Raw genomic sequence first — 17,841 nt, forward strand, 5'->3', positions numbered from 1 at the left:
ATGTGGGACAATTTAGCTATTTTATTAAAATGGTAATCACCAGAAACTTTGAAACAACTCATGTTGGACTCATTTGGATTTGGACTAGTTGATCCATCTAAGAAGTAACATATATTCTTAGTTCCTAATTGTAAGCTTTCTGTGGTATATATAGAGATATAATCGAGATTCAAGCCATTGATTCCAACATTACGTAACATACATTGGACTTCTGCACCGGATGAATTATTGTGCTAAGAACAGTGGGGTGCTTTCTTTTTTTCCTTGTTAATATTGTTTATTCCTGATTTTAATACTATAGTAATAATTAACCCGTCACTTGAAACTATTTTCTACGGGGCAGAAGGAAGCAGAAAAGGGAAAAAATGATATGGTGAATTCCAGTCAACCAGCAGTAAAATAATGACAGTGGGACACATTTTTTAAAAAATATTTATTTGGCTGCGTCGGGTCTTAATTGCAGCATGTGGGATCTTTGTTGCGGCATGTGGGATCTTTCGTGTGGCACACAGGCTCTTCGTTGCAGTGCGCAGGCTTCTCTCTAGTTGTGTCGCATGGGCTCAGTAGTTGTGGCATGCGGGCTCTCTAGTTGTGGCGCGTGGGCTCTAGAGTGCGCAGGCTTAGTTGCCCCGTAGCGTGTGGGATCTTAGTTCCCCAACCAGGGATCGAACCCACGTTCCCTGCATTGGAAGGCAGGTTCTGAACCACTGGACCACGAAGGAATTCCCTGGGATACTTTCTTAAGGGTAGGAAACTTGCCTATTTTTTCCTACATTGTATCCCCAGCATCTAGCATAATACATACAATCATAGCATGTACTTAATAGAGGCTGGTTGACCAGTGAGTGAATGAATGAAAGAGTAAGAGAGGTGACAGACAAAGAGATGTAATTATAATGCCAGACAAAGTGGAACAAGTGGTGTAAGCTTAGTGTTATGGATTCCAAGGGAAAGCAGTTAGCCCCAGCTTGGCTGAAGTTGATCAAGAAAGGCTTCAGGTATAACATAACATTTGAATTAATTCCTTTGGAACAAATAAGATAAGACAGGAAACACACACACACACACAGAAGAGGAAGTGCATTCGAGGCTACAGTAACATCACAGACAAAGATTGGAGCAGTGCCGTGTTTTAGGAATGCTGAGAATGCAGGGTGGTTGGAAGGGTGTGGTGATGGATGGGGCTGGAAAAGAAGGACAGTGCCCCGCCACATAAGGCTCTGAATGTCCTACTAAGAAGTTGTGTTCCATTGAAGATTTTAGAAGAGAATGATAGGATTCAACCTGCTAACCGAGGCTTTATTAAGCACTCATTAAGTGCCTGTATTGTATACTGTAGGAATTATTTGCTTTTAAAGAACATACAGTTTGGATTTGCAGGTAACTATCATTTCCTTCAAGAAGTATTTCCTGACCCAAGTCCATGTCACTCTATATTTCCCTCTTCATGGCAATTATCACAGTGTGTTTTAATTTCTTGCTTAGTTTTTAGTTCCCTACACTGGACTAAGAGCTCAGTGAGGGCAGGAACGATGTATGTTTTGTTCATCATTGTGATCCAGTGCTTGTTCATCAGTGCTTAGAACAGTGTCTGGCACATAGTAGGTATTCAATAAACATGTATTGAATAAACAAAAAAGAAATGAATGAGTGACGAATCATGTGATTGTTAATTTGCTGTATCTAAAAAATGCAGGGGAACCATTTATGGAGCATTTCTCCAGTAAGATGAAGAGAATTCATTTTTGAGATTGAAGAGTCAGTGTCTATTAAAGGTGAAAGGCCCAAATAAATGGCAGGTCTCTGTAAGATACTGGGGACTCAGTGACAAGTCCTGAATTTCTGTTTAGTGTTGGGATTTCTCTAGGATGCTTTAAGTCTCAGAGTTACAGCTCAATAAATACTGGTAATAGGACTAGATCAGTTACCTATGCAAACTGTAGGATTCCAGTAAATATTTGTTGAAGGCCTACATTCACTGTTGTGGCAGATTGTATTTTCCTGAACGGCCCAACCCACATATTTATCCCTTCTCCTTTGCCAGTGAGAGGTGGAGTCTGTGTTCTCTTTATCCTGAGACTGTGAGTCTTTGTAACTGCTTTCACCAGTAGAATACATTAGAAGTAAAGCTATGGAAATTCTGGCTAGGTCAGAAAAAATGGTATGGCTTCTGCTGGTGTGCACTCTCTTTTTCTCTGGCTCTTTCTTGGCATGATCACCTGTGGAGCCCCACTGCCATTCTGTGAAGAAGCTCAAACTTGCCCATAAAGAGACCACACAAAGAAACACATGTGGAGAGGAACCAAGGCCCCTAACCAATAGCAGGAATGAACCATTGGACGTGTGACTGGATGAAACTTCAGATGACTACAGATCCCAGTCATTGAGTCTTCCAGCTGAGACCTCAGATGCTGGAGCAGATACAAGCCCTTCCCACTGCTTTGTCTGAATTCCTGACCCACAGAAACCATGAAAGATAACAAGTGATTATTACTGTTACAAGACACTAAGTTTTTGTGCTAATCTGTGACTCAGCAATAAATAGTAATATACATGTACTCTGTAGACCAGACCAGTGGTTTATAACGTAAAAAAAAAAAATCTTATATCCATTTGAAAATCTGAAAAATTAAGGTGGCCTCTCTTTTCCCTGCCTCCTGGTGTTTGCAGCCTTGTATACTCCCTTCCTCTTGAATGTGGGCAGCATATGTGGCTTTCTTATAATGAATAGAATATGGCAAAGTTGATGCACTGTCACTCTACCTTATATAAGACTCTTTCTTGCTGTCAGACTGACTGTAGGGTCTTGCTCTCCTTGTTGGCGTTGATGAAATAAGCTGCCATGAGTCCTACAACCACAAGGAAATGAATTCTGCCAATAATCAGAGTGAACTAGGAAGGAGACCCTTCTGCAGTCATGTCTGGAGATGAGAATGAAATCTTGGCTGACACCTTGACGGCAGCCTCCCAGGGGATCCTGGTAAGCCATGCAGACACCTGACCAACAGATCCTGTGAAATAACTGTGTGTGTTGTTTTAAGCCACTGAATTTGAGGTAATTTGTTACACAGCATAGAAAATTAATACAAAAGCTATGGATCCTCTCTGAGAAAAATGTACGAAGACTCATATTCACATAGAGTTCTTAGGCAACATTTTAAGTTGTTTAATGGACCCCTGATTCCCATGAATGGATCCTAGGTTAAGAACCACTATTCTAGATTGTTTGCCCTGCAGTCATATGCAGTCAAGCTCTGACAGTGTCAACACCCATTTTTGATGGTACTGAAAGGAAGGGTCAATTTTTCTAAGGGACAAATGGAATTGTAGGGGTAGCTCCAAAGCATTGAGAAGCATAGTGCACGTGTCAACTGCTTTCCGTCTTCTCTTCCCCCTCAATTATACTGTTAAGGGTTAATCCAGGGAAGGCAGCAAGCCAGTGTCCACAAGGCTCCCTGGAACTAGCTTCTGCACTTGTAATATCCGGCTCGTGGAGATGTCCCCATCTGCACCACACATGGGGAAGGCAGCCTACATCTGGGCCAAGTACGGATGACATGGAAGAGTCCACTTGCTTGCTTGGTAAAATGACAGTGACACAAGTCACATGTAGGCATGCCAAGTGATTTAATCTTTCTCTACTTCCCCAATCACAAACAATTTGGCTTTGCCTGTTAATTTTTGTAGGTACCATTAAAAGGAATACCATAGCTAATGTTACATCAGACCCAATTACGTTAGTGAACTGCTTCTATTTTTTTTCTTTCATGCTGTGGCATTTCCTTTCCCCTGAAAACACTCTTTCACTCAGTCTAGCAATTAACTGCTTGAACAGTATAATAAGGAAGCAATTAAGAGGTGACAGAGAAAAATTAACACTCCATTTCACATTAAAGGCTAAGTGAGTATCCTTGCCATTGTGAGTTAAATGTGTCTTTGAAAACCTTAGTTTGGATGTATTTTCCTTTTGAATAAGGAAGCTAGCTCCATGTTTTTTGTCTAACATCCCAAACTGAAAATGGATAACTAATTGGGTGCTGTCTGCTTAAACAGGCTATATTAATTGCAGTTTGTTCTGTAAGTGTCAAGGAAAACAAAATCTTTGTAATGTGTAGGCATAATGTACGGCTGCCTTCATTTGAATATGCAGGCCATGTTCTAGTGCAAATAAAGCAAACTCCTGGATGCAGTGTTGCCATGGCAGGCTGCATTTGCATAATAAATAACAGCTATCATGAGACTTTCTTTATGAAGTTCTCTGTTGTGTTGTCAGCTGTAAGAGCCCCCACTAAAGCAGCCAATATTGAGGAAGTACAGTGTGTTTTGCTTGCAAATGTGACATCCAAACCCGAGTCACTGTCAAGAATCCATTATTTTAGTGTTGCTGTCTAAATGGGAAGGACTGTGTTAAGTACGTGCAAGGGATACATGTTGAACTGTATCAACACACATCCACAAGATGACAAGAGTATGACTTAACTCCAAGACATGTGGTTGGATTAACTCAGGGACATACCAGCTTGTTCTTCCGTGCCAAGGTCTTTCAGCACGATGGTGGTATCTGCAATCTCATCCTCTGTTATTACTTAAGCCTGGGTCAAGCAAGTTAGAAAATCCTTCTTGTTCCTGGTGATAGTGATTGGAACGATATTTATTAAAGGAAAGTGGGGTTCTCAACGGCTTTATCCTGTGAGATTCTATTCTGACACAATCCTAGGGCTACTAGAAGTTTCCTGATACTTATTTGTGGGCTTTTCTTTAGGCACTATATCAATTTTCTTTAAGTTGGTATTAGCACAGGAGACTGGTAAATAAGTGGTTATTTTTCCATTGATTTTATATCTTCCTTCCCTTTTTCTACTTTCAGAAGCTTTTCTTTACTGAATATTTCCTGAGACTCAGAAAGATGGGAGGTTAATCGTGTGTATGTATGTGTGTGTGTGCGTGCGCCTGTGTGTGTGCATGGGTGTGTGTTTCCCAAACATTAACTGAAGTGCATGGAATGTGATTAATAAGAGCTTTGCCTTACATGAATTTACACCTTCTGCCAATCTTTTTGGCCCAGATGAGATCCTATATTTTTGTTCCCAAGAAAAGAAATCATGGCCACCATCATCATCACTTTGGCTACTATTTATTGTGTGCCTACAGCCACCCGACACTGTGTCAAGTGATATAGTGTGCCTCGTCTCATGTAATCCTTACAATTCATATGGTCCCTATTTTAAGCCTGAGAAAACTGAGGCTCTGAGTCTGGAGCCAGGATTTGAATTTTGTGCTATTTTACTCCAAAGCTCATGCTCTCTTCACCACTTAATGCCCCAAGGGCAGAATTTTTTAAAGTGAACATTAATGAGAGCTTCCTTAAACAGTGTCTATTTTATTTATTTTTTATTTATTTATTTTTTTTGCGGTACGCGGGCCTCTCACTGTTGTGACCTCTCCCGTTGCGGAGCACAGGCTCCGGATGCGCAGGCTCAGCGGCCATGGCTCACGGGCCCAGCCGCTCCGCCGCATGTGGGATCTTCCCGGACCGGAGCACGAACCCGTGTCCCCTGCATCTGCAGGCGGACTCTCAACCACTGTGCCACCAGGGAAGCCCAACAATATCTATTTTAATGACTACAAACAGCACTGTATTTTTTTCTAAAGTCAATGAAAATAGCAATATTCATGACTCTAGAAAAGAAATGTGAAACAAATCTGGAGCTGATTCTCACCTCTTTATAGCCTGATTTATAAGGGCAAAGAAGTTAGAAGTCTGCTCTAGATGGAGGCCTAATAGGTTGTCTTTTATTTCCAAAAAGCAAAAAATGAAAAAGAAAAAACCAACAGCAAAACCTCAACAACTCATTTTCAACTTTTAAGAGCTCAGAAAGGTAGTCTAAGCTATTAAAGACTATTTATTATCTTCTTTTTTTTTTAACATTTCATCATCTTAAATTTTCCTTGATCATATGAGAACTTGCTGTTCAGGTATCTTTATAGAGCAATTTTCTGTAGCCAAGTTCCACGTCTTAAAATCATGACTCATAATGGAATTCAGGCATGAGGTGGCTATAGCATTAGCTAAAGAGCACCATTAGAATATGCTGTATTACCAGAAGTAAACAGTTGGGTACTTCAGGTTTTAAAATGAAATCCTTAAAAGCAAGGTATCTATGGCAAATGCAGTAGTAATATTTAATAATTATGTAGAGAGTGGTGAAAATGGCAAAAAGTGACCAAACAGTTGGAGAACCTGGGCAGGTTTGTGTAGTTACAATCTGTCCTGCACCTTTCAGAAGGATTTAGGTATAAGAAAGAATTTCTTGCAACCTAGTTTTCTTTCTCTTCTTTGTGGTTGACGTAATGTCTGATCTGCTGTGTGTTGGGAGGCAAAATTTTTTCCTCTTTCAATATTTCTTTTAAATGAACATGTTCTTCAAGCTATATCATTGTCTATCCAATGAGGTCATTCTTGGATTATTGAAGTTATAATACCAAAGACTCTAGCTGTTCTTTTACTCTTGAAAATAAATCTTTGCAAAAATAAAATCATTGTTCTTTTTTATTACTCTGATATTATGCCAGTCCTTCGATGTGAAGCAGTAACAAATTCATGTTTCATTATTAGGAAGTAGCTGGAATCTTTTACCATCAGTGGGCTGGGCAGCATTTTCCCCAGTGAGGGCTCACCCACAGTCACATTTCAATGAATAGTTCGAAATTTGACTATGAGAGTACTCATATATAGCAGTATTGCTACCCAGTCAGGAACTTGCACAAAAAAGCCCTTCGTCTGATCATGAAGGGGATGAGTGGAGGTAGGAGGGATGGAAAAAGGAGCGTGTCTGTATAACATATTTCAAGCGACCCCACTCATGTCTGAGACTTCAGGTACCATGTGCCTGTGTGTGTGTGTTTGCCGGGGGCTGGGGATTAAAAAATATGTGCCTAGTGCCTTTCCTCCAGAAAGCATGAGAACTTTGCAGAATTTTCACGGGAGAGAAAGGCCAGGATTCTGTGAAAAGGTCACTGTGGTGGACTGAATGTTTACCCCTCCAAAATTCATGTGTTGAGATCCTAATGCCCAATGTGATGGTATTAGGAGGGATGACTTCTGGGAGTTAATTAGGTCATGAGGGTAGAGTCCTGATGAATGGGATTAGTACCCTTATAAAAGAGACCACAGAGAGCTCTCTCTTCCCTTCTACATGAGGACACAGAGAGAAGAGAGTCATATATGAACCAGGAAGTAGGCTCTCAACCAGAACCCGACCAAGCTGGCACCCTGATATTGGGCTTCCAGCGAGCAGAACTGTGAGAAAGATATTCCTGTTGTTTATAAGCCACCAGTCTATTAGGTATGTGTTAATAACAGCCCGAGCAGACTGACAGTCACCCCCATGAATGCCAAATGGCAGGAGCAGATGGGACATGACTCTTTGTACATTTAATGCCCTCTAAAGAGAGATTACTTTCTGATACTCACTCTCCTCTTGTCTCCAGTCTACTGCCCTTGGCAATGCAGAGAGTCCCCAAGTCTCTTACTTCTCTCATTCTCTGCCTAGCTCTGGAGATAACACATACTCTAAAGCTCACCATATCTATCACAAGAGGTTCTCTAAGAAGTTCTCTCCACCAGTATCCCAAACTTACCTGAATTTGTCAAGGAATTTGTTACCAGAACATTTTCTATTAGACGTGTCCATTGCCACCATCTAAGACATTAAAGGAGAGGTCCCAAACACTTCTAGGATGGAGATCCCTTTTTAAAAATGTCAGGTAGCTCAACATGATTTAGTGATTGATAAAGTACAAAACACCTGAGTACAACTACAACTCATGAGTGTACAGCTGACCCTTGAACAACACAAGTTTGAACTGTGTGGGTCCACTTATATGCAGATATTTTTTTCAGTAGGAAATACTACGCTAGTACATGATCTGCAGTTGGTTGAATCTGGAGACGTAGAACTGCATTATATGCAGGTTTTTGACTGTGAGGGTTGGCACCTCTAACCCCTGCTGTTGTTGAAGGATCAACTGTTTTTATCTAAAGATAGAGTTTTGTTTTATTAATCACAAAGAGATAAACAGTTACCTGAAAAACAAAAAGTAGCGGAAAATGGTGGTATATATGTACGTGAGGAACACACTGGATATGCTGTCTATATATAATGCATGATGAGGTTTTCTTCCAAGATCCCTGGTCCTCAGGATGGGAACCTTGAGATTAAAGGGGTTTTCGTCTTTAGCCCGGAGACTCTCGTGCTCTTTTGTTTTCCTGAATGCCATTCCCCCTAGTAGTCCAGTCCTCTCGTGCCCCTCCAGCCATTTACAGAACAAATTGTATTTCAGTGCAGGATGACTGTTCTCAGCCCCAAATATTATATAGGTGGATATATTTGTAATTTACCACTCTGTGATATCAGAATCCAATTTGTTCTGGCAGGATAAAAACAAAAAACAAAAAACTAGCTTTTCAGTTCCTGTTTTCCTCAGCTACTAGTAGAAAGAAAAAGCCAGGTCCTTTCTAGCGACGTTTCTCCATAGTCATCTACTCGTTCTGCTTCCTTCCCCCACCACACACATCCATGCCAGTCACTTTCTCTCCTAAATCCCACATTCTTTGGCATGTGCTCAGCCTAGGACAGAGTCCAATACCTTTTTTCTCTTGACATTCTAAGCTGAATTTAATTCTTTCAGACACTCCTTCCTAATCAGATACCTTTAAAAATGCATCTCATTGTACTTGCAACATCTCTACCACCATATCTGCTCGGTCCCCTTGGGGCAAGTGTGTGAGGGCAATAGGGCAGAGGAAGAAGTGTTCATGCTTCTATCCCAGAGCCATCTTTAGGACCCTCAGATCTCCTCTTTCTCTTTGTTCTCTTTCCTGCCAGTCAAATTCTGTCTCATTACAGATGAATATTTTCAAGTACTCACATTTACACATAACATCCATAAGACAACTTTTGTCTACTGCAAAAAACAGGAGGGTGATTACATTTCACATATAATTGAAAATGCGGTTGTTCATCACACACATGAAAACCTCCATCAGTTATTTGTAATTTGTCTTTGGTCCTCACATCAGTGCCTTGTTGAAGCCTTTCATTGAAAGTGAATGTTGGGCTTCCCTGGTGGCGCAGTGGTTGAGAGTCCGCCTGCCGATGCAGGGGACACGGGTTTGTGCCCCGGTCCGGGAAGATCCCACATGCCGCGGAGCGGCTAGGCCCGTGAGCCATGGCCGCTGAGCCTGTGCGTCCGGAGCCTGCGCTTTGCAACGGGAGAGGCCACAACAGTGAAAGGCCCGCATACCGCAAAAAAAAAAAAAAAGAAAAAGAAAGTGAATGTTACTTACCTTGTGAAAGAACTTTCTGGTAATATGTTAGTATTTATTATGTAATTATTTGGAAGAGTATAAGATATTTAGCTCTCTAATTCTGCTGCTGTCAGTAAAGCCTCATAGGGAGCTAAAGCAGAATTTAAAAAGCAAGTAATAGAGACTTCAGATCGAAAGCCAAAATGCCACTGGGAAAAAGCAGAGTCAGCTGGCCTTTAGGCCTTAACAGAGTCTCACATTGTATTATCACAAGTTTAAGAATAAGCATTTTAGAGCTGGGTGAAACTTTGAGATCATCTAGTCCAGCAGTCTAATTTTGCATGTGGAGAAACAGGCCTAGTGAGAGAAAGGAAATCACCTCAGGTCATATAGTCAGTGGCAAAGATTCCCAGACATGCAAAGACAGGAACCAAGGTACTCAGTACGGCTAAAAATTAGCATTAGAGATGTGGTTAAATTACACAATTAATTTCAACATCCTTATTGCCCCCAACATATTTTAAAAAAACACATACGGAAAAAAGTATGAATAGTAGGTTTGTTACTTACAGCCACTAGTACTTGCTTCCGTACAAAAGTGTTTCTTTAGATTTGTGACCCCCAGATCTAATCCAGAAACACAGCATGTGTCAGTTCACACTGTGTTATGTGACATAAAACTATTTAATATAACCTGACTTAGAGTGACATTTCTATTGCACTGCACTGCTGTAGAAAGAAGTAACACGTTTGTTCACAAGTGGGTAATTATCTTTGCCAGTTGATATTGGTTTGCTATTTGCAGGTAGAAATGAAAAGAGGTATGTTCTTTGAGAGTGTATCCTTAAAAGAGATACCAGGATAAGGAATTTGTGGGATATCTATTTGATAGGGTCACAGGAGTTCAGGCAACATGAGTGAAAGAAAACATTTAACGAAAGGTGTATGTTTGCGTTGAGAAGAAATTTGATTGGAAGACAAAGTATAAAAACTTACATAGGAAGCAACCTTAAAGTGGGATAGTGATTATAAGCTAAGAGGAGCTTGCTGAAAGTAAAAGGCAAATATCTAAACCTTCCTTATAGAGATATCCACAAGGAAGTTATTTGGTTGTAGAAAGATAAATGGTTTGACAGAAAAAAAATAACATCCATAATATAAATACCACACACTTGCTTATATTTTGAGCATCACTCTAAGCAGTTTTTGGATTTTAAGTCTTTCATTCATCACAACTGCCCTATAAGGCAGTTACTATTATGGCCATTTTACATTTGGGTTCGGAAACTGAAGCCTGAGAGGTTAGGTATATGAGTTTTCTAGGGCTTCTCTAACAAAGTACCACAAGCTGGTGGCTAAATAAAAGAAACTTATTGTCTTACAGTTCTGCAGTCTAGAAGTCAGAGATCAAAGTCTTGGCAGAGTTGGTTCTTTCTGAGGCTGTGAGGGAAGGATCTGTTCTGGGCCTCTCTCCTTCGCTTGTAGGTAGCTGGCTTTTGCCTGTATCTCTTCATATCGTTTTCTGTGCATTTTCTGTGCATGTCTGTGCATGTCTTCTATGCATCTTCGGTGTATGTCTGTCTGTGTGTCCAAATTTGCCCTTTTTATAAGGACACTGGTTATATTTGATTAGGGCCCACTGTAACTTTAACTTAATTATCTCTGTAAAAACCATCTCTCAAAATTAGGTCACACTCTGAGGTACTGAGGGTTAGGACTTATTAAACATATGAATTTTGGTGGGACACATTTCAACCCATAACACTAGGTAATGGTTCTAATGTCACCAGCTAGTCATTCAAACCCAGGCAGTCTGCCCCAGAGTCTGCTCTGAACCACTACTTTATCTCTCTCAATTTTGGCATCAATATCAATGTTATGCCAAGTGGAACAAAACTTGAGAAACTCATGGGGCTTAATGATGTAAACGTGCTTCCTCTCAATCCAAAATTTATCTGAGGTTGAAACCAGACATTGTCCATGCCGAAAACAGTGTCTGATGGAAATCTCACCTGGAGGTCAAGCGTGAGGCTGGCTTCCCTTCCCTGACTGATCTCGCATTAGACACTACACACAGCCTGTGTTCTAAGCACAATCGTTGCCTTGTCCCAAACACTTTTATCTGCACTTTCCCACCTCTAGGCCTTTGCCTCTGCTATTCCTTCTACTTTAAATGCCTTCAAAATTTTAATTTGAAAATTTTATAATCCTTTGAAGTTTATCTCCAACCTCATCTCTGTCTCTTGAGATCCTCAACTATATCAAGTCTTTCCCTCTTTTTTTTTTTTTTTTTTTGCGGTACGCGGGCCTCTCACTGCTGTGGCCTCTCCCGCTGCAGAGCACAGGCTCCGGACGCGCAGGCCCAGCGGCCATGGCTTACGGGCCCAACAGCTCCGCGGCATGTGGGATCTTCCCGGACCGGGGCACGAACCCGTGTCCCCTGCATGGGCAGGAGGACTCTCAACCACTGCGCCACCAGGGAAGCCCAAGTCTTTCCCTCTTTTGAACTCAAAAAGCTTTTCGAGGATATCATAGCACTTCATGTCATACTTTCTCTTAGGACACTTATCATATCTGTGCATCTGAACCTTTTACTATTGCCGCCGCTCCATTCACACACTCCTATTGACCATACCTTTCAGTACCCTTAGTGCTTTTTAAAAAAAAATTTCCCCAGCCTTATACATGTATAATTGACAAATAAAAATTTTATATATTTAAAGTGTACAAAGTGATGTTTCGATATAGGTGTATATTGTGACATGATTACTGCAATCAGCTTAATTAACATATCCATTACCTCACATAGTTACCTTTTTGTGGTGAAGACACAGATCTACTCTCAACAAATTTCAAGTATACAATATACTTTTATTACGTATAATTACCATGCTGTAGATTAGATCCCCAGAACTTATTCATCCTGCATAGCTGAAATTTTGTACTTCTTGACCAATATCTTCCCATTTTCCCCACTCCCCCAGCCCCTGGCAACCACCATTCTACTCTCTGCTTCTATGGGTTCGACATTGTTAGATTCCACATGTAAGTGAGGTCATACAGTATTTATTTATCTTCCTGTGTCTCACTTATTTCACTTAGCATAATGTCCTCAAGGCACATTCATATTGTTACAAACGGTAGGATTTCCATGTTTTTAAAGGCTGGATTTCATATATATATATATATATATATATATTCTTTATCCATTTATTAATCTATATACACTATTTTTTGCCTTTAATTTTTTTATACAACAGGTTCTTATTAGTTATCCATTTTATACATATTAGTGTCTACATGTCAGTCCCACTCTCCCAATTCATCCCATCACCACCCCAGCCCCTCCCCCCAACTTTCCCACCTTGGTGTCCATACATTTGTTCTCTACATCTGTGTCTCTATTTCTGACTTGCAAACCGGTTCATCTGTACCATTTTTCTAGGTTCCACATATATGCATTAATATACGGTATTTGTTTTTCTCTTTCTGACTTACTTCCCTCTGTAGGACAGACTCTAGGTCCATCCATGTCTCTACAAATGACCCAGTTTCGTTCCTTTTTATGGCTGAGTAATATTCCATTGTATATATGTACCACATCTTCTTTATCCATTCGTCTGTCGATGGCATTTAAGTTGCTTCCATGACCTGGCTATTGTAAATAGTGCTGCAATGAACATTAGGGTGCATGTGTCTTTTGGAATTATGGTTTTCTCAGGGTATATGCCCAGTAGTGGGATTGCTGGGTCGTATGGTAGTACTGTTTTTAGTTTTTTAAGGAACTTCCATACTGTTCTCCATAGTGGCTGTATCAATTTACATTCCTACCAACAGTGCAAGAGGGTTCCCTTTTCTCCACACCCTCTGCAGCATTTGTTGTTTGTAGATTTTCTGATGATGCCCGTTCTAACTGGTGTGAGGTGATAATACCTCACTGTAGTTTTGATTTGCATTTCTCTAATAGTGATGTTGAGCAGCTTTTCATGTGCTTCTTGGTCATCTGTATGTCTTCTTTGGAGAAATGTCCATTTAGGTCTTCTGCCATTTTTGGATTGGGTTTTTTTTTTAATATTGAGCTGCATGAGCTCTTTATATATTTTGGAGATTAATCTTTTGTCCATTGATTCATTTGCAAATATTTTCTCCCATTCTGAGGGTTGTCTTTTCATTTTGCTTCATTTCCTTTGCTGTGCAAAAGGTTTTAAGCTTCGTTAGATCCCATTTGTTTATTTTTGTATTTATTTCCATTACTCTAGGAGATGGGTCAAAAACGATCTTGATGTGATTTATGTCAAAGAGTGTTCTTCCTATGTTTTCCTCTAAGAGTTTTTTAGTGTCTGGTCTTACATTTAGGTCTTGAATCCATTTTGAGTTTATTTTTGTGTATCATGTTAGGGAGTGTTCTGATTTCATTCTTCTACATGTAGCTGTCCAGTTTTCCCAGCACCACTTATTGAAGAGACTGTCTTTTCTCCATTGCATACCCTTGCCTCCTTTGTCATAGATTTGTTGACCATGGGTGCGTGGGTTTATCTCTGGGCTTTCTATCCTGTTCCATTGATCTATATTTCTGTTTTTGTGCCAGTACCATATTGTCTTGGTTACTGTAGCTTTGTAGTATAAGCTGAAGTCAGGGAATCTGATTCCTCCAACTCTGTTTTTTTCCCTCAAGACTGCTTTGGCTATTCGGGGGGTCTTTTGTGTCTCCATACAAATTTGAAGATTTTTTGTTCTAGTTCTGGAAAAAATGCCACTGGTAATTTGATAGGGATTGCATTGAATCTGTAGATTGCTTTGGGTAGTATAGTCATTTTCACAGTATTGATTCTTCCAATCCAAGAACATGGTATATCTCTCCATCTGTTTGTGTCACCTTTGATTTCTTTCATCAGTGTTTTATAGTTTTCTGAGTACAGGTCTTTTCCTCCTTAGGTAGGTTTATTCCTAGGTATTTTATTCTTTTTGTTGCAGTGGTGAATGGGATTGTTTCCTTAACTTCTCTTTCTAATCTTTTGTTGTTAGTGTACAGGAATGCAAGATATTTCTGTGCATTAATTTTGCCTCCTGCAACTTTAGCAAATTCATTGATTAGGTCTAGTAGTTTTCTGGTGGCATCTTTAAGATTCTCTATGTATAGTAGCATGTCATCTGCAAACAGTGACAGTTTTACTTCTTCTTTTCCAGTTTGTATTCCTTTTATTTCTTTTTCTTCTCTGATTGCCATGGCTAGGACTTCCAAAACTATGTTGAATAATAGTGGTGAGAGTGGGCATCCTTGTCTTGTTCTTGATCTTAGAGGAAATGCTTTCAGTTTTTCACCATTCAGAATGATGTTTGCTGTGGGTTTGTCGTATATGGCCTTTATTATGTTGAGCTCGGTTCCCTCTATGCCCACTTTCTGGAGAGTTTTTGTCATAAGTTTATGGTAAAATTTAAATGTTAAATTTAATGAAAAGCTTTTTCTGCATCTATTGAGATGATCATATGATTTTTATTCTTCAGTTTGTTAATATGGTGTATCACATTGATTGATTTGCATATATTGAAGAATACTTGCATCGCTGGGATATATCCCACTTGATCATGGTGTATGATCCTTTTAATGTGCTATTGGATTCTGTTTGCTAGTATTTTGTTGAGGATTTTTACATCTATATTCATCAGTGATATTGGTCTGTAATTTTCTGTGTTTTGTCGTATCTCTGTCTGGTTTTGGTATCAGGGTGATGGTGGCCTTTTAGAATGAGTTTGGGAGTGTTCCTTCCTCTGCAGTTTTCTGGAAGACTTTGAGAAGGATAGGTGTTAGCTCTTCTCTATATGTTTGATAGAATTTACCTGTGAAGCCATCTGGTCCTAGGCTTTTGTTTGTTGGAAGATTTTTAATCACAGTTTCAATTTCATTACCTGTGATTGGTCTGTTTATATTTTCTGTTTCTTCCTGGTTCAGTCTTGGAAGGTTATAACTTTTTACGAATTCATCCATTTCTTCCAGGTTGTCCATTTCATTGGCATAGAGTTGCTTGTAGTAGTCTTTTATGATGCTTTGTATTTCTGCGGTGTCTGTTGTAACTTCTCCTTTTTCATTTCTAAGTTCATTGTTTTGAGTCCTCTCCTTCTTTTTCTTGATGAGTCTGACTAAATGTTTATCAATCTTGTTTATCTTCTCAAAGAGCCATCTTTTAGTTTTATTGATCTTTGCTATTGGTTTCTTTGTTTCTATTTCATTTATTTCTGCTCTGATCTTTATGGTTTCTTTCCTTCTACTAATTTTGGGTTTTGTTTGTTCTTCTTTCTTTAGTTCCTTTAAGTGTAAGGTTAGATTTTTTCTTTGAGATTTTTCTGGTTTCTTGAGGTAGGATTGTACTGCTGTAAACTTCCCTCTTAGAACTGCTTTGGCTGCATCCCATAGGTTTTGGATCGTCATGTTTTCAATGAGGTTTGTCTCTAGGTATTTTTTGATTTCCTCTTTGATTTCTTCAGTGATCTCTTGGTTATTTAGTAATGTATTGTTTAGTCTCCATGTGTTTGTGTTTTTTTCATTTTTTTCCCTATAATTGATTTCTACTATCCTAGTGTTGTGGTCAGAAAAGATGCTTGATATGATTTCAATTTTCTTAATTTACCAAGGATTCATCTGTGACCCAAGATGTGATCTATCCTGGAGTATTTTCCGTGTACACTTGAGAAGAAAGTGTAATCTGCTGTTTTTGGATGGAATGTCCTATTAATATCAATTAAATCTATCTGTTTTATTGTGTCATTTAAAGCTTGTGTTTCCTTATTAATTTTCTGTCTGGATGATCTGTCCATTGGTGTAAGTGAGGTGGTAAAGTCTCCCACTATTATTGTGTTACTGTCGATTTCCTCGTGTATAGCTGTTAGCAGTTGCCTCATATTGAGGTGCTCCTATGTTGGGTGAATATATATTTTTAATTGTTATATCTTCTTGGATTGGTCACTTGATCATTATGTAGTGTCCTTCCTTGTCTCTTGTAACATTGTTTATTTTAAAGACTATCTGATATGAGTATTGCTACTCCAGCTTTCTTTTGATTTCTATTTGCATGGAATATCTTTTTCCATCCCTTCACTTTTAGTCTGTATGTGTCCCTTTTTTTAAATGCAGATGTTTATTGCCAAAAAAAATTCCCTCTTAGAAATGCTTTTGCTGCATTCCATAAATTTTGGTATTTTATGTTTCCATTTTCATTTGTCTCAATACATTTTTTAAATTTCCCTTTAGATTTCTTCTTTGATCCATTAGTTGTTCAGGAGTGTGTTTTTTAGTTTCCACATATTTGTGAATTTTTCAGTTTTCCTCTTGTTGTTGATTTCTCATTGCCTATCATTGTGGTCAGAAAGGATACTTGATATGATTTCTGTCTTCTTAAACTTTTTTTTTTTGGCCGTGTCACATGGCAAGTGGGATCTTAGTTCCCCAACCAGGGATCGAACCCACGTCCCCTGCAGTGGAAGCGTGGAGTCTTAACCACTGGACTGCCAGGGAAGTCTTCTTCTTAAACTTTTTAAGACTTGTTTTGTGACCTAACATCTGATCTATCCTGGGGAGTGGTCTGTACACTTTAGAAGAATGTGTATTCTGTTGCTGCTGAATGGAGTGTTCTGCATATGCATGTTATATCCATTTTGGTTATATTATTATTCAAGTTCTCTGTTTCCTTATTGATTTTCTGTTTGGATGATCAGTCCATTCTTGAAAATGGGGTATTGAAGTCTCCTACTATTATTGTATTGCTGTCTGTTTGTCCCTTCAGTTCTGTTAATATTTGCTTTATATATTGTTAGTGATTCTAATGTGAGCAGGAAGGGGCCTTCCATAGTCTAAAGGAGTATGTGAAAATTGTCATATAGGGAAAGAAATGGAACTGGAAGAGTGGGCAGTGTGATTTCAGAAAGCCCTTATCATACACTAAACATCCCAGAATATTATGTGGCTCAACTATTTCAGAAAATGTACATTATAAACTTAGAATATTTTGCTTCCTTACAACCACAAATGGCATCCACAACAAAATCCTCCATTGCATGGATCCTAAAGGCCCTTCTTGGGAAGAAAATACCTCCCCTCGTATTTGAGAAGCCCTGTATACCTTGAATTATTTCCCCACTTGATTTATTGACAACCAGTCTTGAAGCTCCTTGAAGGAATGATACTTCTTATTTTTAAATATTTAGTTCCCTGACAGTTGCCAACACACGGACCTGCACATAATAAAAGCTGAAGAAATTCCTGTTGAACATAATTAAAATATAACTCCTCATCAAGGAATCTGAGAATGGTGTGTTTAAAAATCCCAAATAAATGCTTAAAAATAGAATGGTTTAATTTCCCAATTATATGGACTGATTCTTCAGTGTAGTAAAACTCACTACGCAATCTGTTTATGCGAAAATTTCCTTGCTTAAATAACTCAGGCCACAACTTTGATCATGGCATGAACCAGAATAATCATTTGTGTTTGAGTTTGTGAATCAGGCCTTGCCTGGTTATTTAATTTACATCTTAC

Source organism: Globicephala melas, chromosome X (genome assembly GCF_963455315.2).
Source record: "Globicephala melas chromosome X, mGloMel1.2, whole genome shotgun sequence".
NCBI lineage: Eukaryota > Metazoa > Chordata > Mammalia > Artiodactyla > Delphinidae > Globicephala > Globicephala melas.